A 3413-nucleotide genomic window follows, 5' to 3' on the forward strand; every position below is an offset into this window, starting at 1 on the left:
AATTATAAATAATATATAAATAGATAGGGCCATGGGGAGAGATGGCCGCTTGAGGACCGCCCGGCTTGTCTCTGTGTCCCTGTGTTTCTCCTTGCCTGTGGCCATGGCGAGGAGCCTCAGCCCAGCGACCGTGTTGGCGTTGACGACTGCCATGATGAGCCAGACGCTCTGCAACTCGATTGAAGAGCGCGCCAGCACCTTCTGGGTTAACTTGTCGCTGGCCTTGGCGGACTTGTAGTTCTCCTATCTGGCCAGCACCTTCAGGCTTGAGAATGTATTTATTTAGAATCGAATTTATTTAATGTAAATATGTTGATGAATGATGCTAGTCTGTTTGCTCTTTGTTATGATAAGGGGGCTTTCACAATGGCTTTTTCTGTTCAAAATTCTTGTGAATAAATGCTGAAATCCCTGAAGTCTTTCTAGATAAGGACGTAAAAGAGTCTCGATTCTTGGTTAAAAGTAAAAATAAAAAAAGCGGGCAGTTTGAATTCACTTTAGTAAATATGTCAAAGAATGATGCTAGTCTATTAGCTTTTTGTTATGATAAGGGGGCTGCCACAATGGCTTTTTCCGTTCAAAATTCTTGTGAATAAATGCTTAAATCACTGAATTTTTTAAACATATGGACGCAAAACAGTCTCGATTCTTGGTTAAAAGAAAAAACTGTGCAGTTGGCAGTTATTTTACATAAATATTGCGAGGTATGGAGCGGCTAATTTCTCCCATTGATTTTTTTCACGTTTCAAAATGCATGCGTGGTATGAAAAAAATAATTACCTTGAATCCTCAAACAAATCACTCTTGAGACGATCCTTCTTGCTAGTATGCGGTCTAGCTTTCGTACTTTTTAAATGTAAATCCGGCTTTGTGTTTAAAAAGCATGTGTGAGAGTTTCACTCCCACTGACTTCTAATAAATGTAGCTGGGTCACACAGCCCCCTACGGGCAGGCGGGGCACAGTGAATGAAAGAGACACATCTGGCAGTACAGGATTTGAGTCCCCGGCGGCGCATTGTGTTACTGATAGTAGCCTTCGTTACTGTGGTCACAGCTCTCTGTAGGTCATTCACTAGGTCCCCCCGTGTGGTTCTGGGATTTTGGCTCACCGTTCTTGTTATCATTTTGACGCCACGGGGTGAGATTTTGCATGGAGCCCCAGAACGAGGGAGATTTTCAGTGTTGTATGTCTTCCATTTTCTAATTATTGCTCCCACAGTTGATTTCTTTACACCAATCGTTTTTCCTATTGCAGATTCAGTCTTCCCAACCTGGTGCAGGTCAACAATTTTGTCTCTGGTGGCCTTCAACAGCTCTTTGGTCTTGGCCATAGTGGAGTTTGGAGTGTGACTGACTGAGTTTGTGGACAGGTGTCTTTCATACTGATAATGAGTTAAAACAGGTGCCATTAATACAGGTAACGAGTGGAGCCTCGTTAGACCTCGTTAGAAGAAGTTAGACCTCTTTGACAGCCAGAAATCTTGCTTGTTTGTAGGTTACAAAATGCTTATTTTCCACTCTAATTTGGAAAGAAATTCTTTAAAAATCAAACAATGTGATTATCTTTTTTCCCCCACATTCTGTCTCTCGTGGTTGAGGTTTACCCATGTTGACAATTACAGGCCTCTCTAATCTTTTTAAGTAGGAAAACTTGCACAATTGGTGGTTGACTAAATACTTATTTGCCCCACTGCAAGTTGGTAAAGTGCGAAACCCATATAATAAATACCCTTGAGTACCAAGGGTAAACATTTACACAGTATTAGTAGGGCTGTCAAACGATTAAAATTTTTAATCGAGTTAATTACAGCTTAAAAATTAATTAATCGTAATTAATCGCAATTCAAACCATCTATAAAATATGCCATATTTTTCTGTATATTATTGTTGGAATGGAAAGATAAGACACAAGACCGATATATACATTCAACATACTGTATAAATCAACAAGATGGCATTAACATTATAAACATTCTCTTAAAGCGATCCATGGATAGAAAGACTTGTAGTTCTTAAAAGATAAATGTTAGTACAAGTTTCTTCAGGAGTCGAGGCCTGTCGCAGCTGCATTTCAGGGAACGACACCTACATGGGGTTGATGACCATATGGACCATAACATAAAACTCCAAATAACTAATATAATTAATAATAATTAAATATTATTATTTTATATGCACGAAAGCTGCCGGATCTGTCAAAATGAAAATGAAGTCTGATTATTATTTTTTTTAAACAATGTCAACAGATAGACAAAAACATAAAATTATGTGCAAATGCTTGCATCTTCAAATCATCAAAATGATAACAGCCTATATCTTACCAATCTTGTAATCTCGATGGGTCTTGTCTCCATTCCATGTCAGGTAGTCTAGGCGCACTGTTTGCATCCCAATTAGCGTCTGGCTAATACATGTTAGGTCCAACATAAAATTCCAACCTCCTCTTCTTTCTCCAACTCTTCAAAAACTTGGATCTCCTCCCTTGCGCTCGATCTATCGCTTATATCGCTCTTTGAATCATTGTTTGAAGGGCTTTGTATGGCGGCCATATGGAGCGCTGCCATCGGTGTGACGTATCACTTCTGGTTTCGTCCCCTTTCAGGCTCGAACTTCGGAAACGCGATTATTTTGTCAAATATACAACATATAAATTATTTTTTCATGCTTTATTTGTTGGACAATGTTTAATTACTTTAATTGTGACCCTATTTGGCATGTTATGAAATTACTTCACATTTGGTCTAACTGCTGGTTGTCTAGATGGTGCCCAGAAAACAACATAGTCTTTATTGATAACTGGCGTGCGTTCTGGGGGGAAGCCCGGGCTCTTATGCAGAGACGGCATTCATCCGACTTGGGAAGGTGAGTCTCTCTTAACTCAAAATGTGGCCGCTAAACCTAGTGCTGGGCCCCCACTTCAGAGTGGGGGCCCAGGCACAGAGTTGTAGTGTAAAGCACCTCTCTGTTAATAGTGATCACTCGCCTCTTACCGAGCTGTCACAAATCCAACATTCAGGACAGAAGATCGAGACTGTGTCCGTGCCTCGCATAGTGAAGAGTAAAAAAACAATACTGTACTATAGGAATGAGACCAAACAATTTATTACATATAGCTCCTGATAGCAGTGAAAATAAAAGAACTCCTAATAAACATATAAAATGTGGACTATTAAACATTAGGTCAATCTCGCCCAAATGACTTAATTGGGGATTATAATATTCATATTTTGGCTCTGACTGAAACTTGGCTTCAGCAGGATGACTTTGTAAAACTTAAAGAATCCACACCCCCAAGTGTTGTATGAAATTTCAGGCTCGCAGTGAATCAGTAACGGGCACACTTTTGCTCAATAGACAATGTTTATTTATGACAATTGCAGAATATATGTGATTTATTGATTACAATCCCACAA

This window comes from Corythoichthys intestinalis, chromosome 13 (assembly GCF_030265065.1).
Source record: "Corythoichthys intestinalis isolate RoL2023-P3 chromosome 13, ASM3026506v1, whole genome shotgun sequence".
NCBI lineage: Eukaryota > Metazoa > Chordata > Actinopteri > Syngnathiformes > Syngnathidae > Corythoichthys > Corythoichthys intestinalis.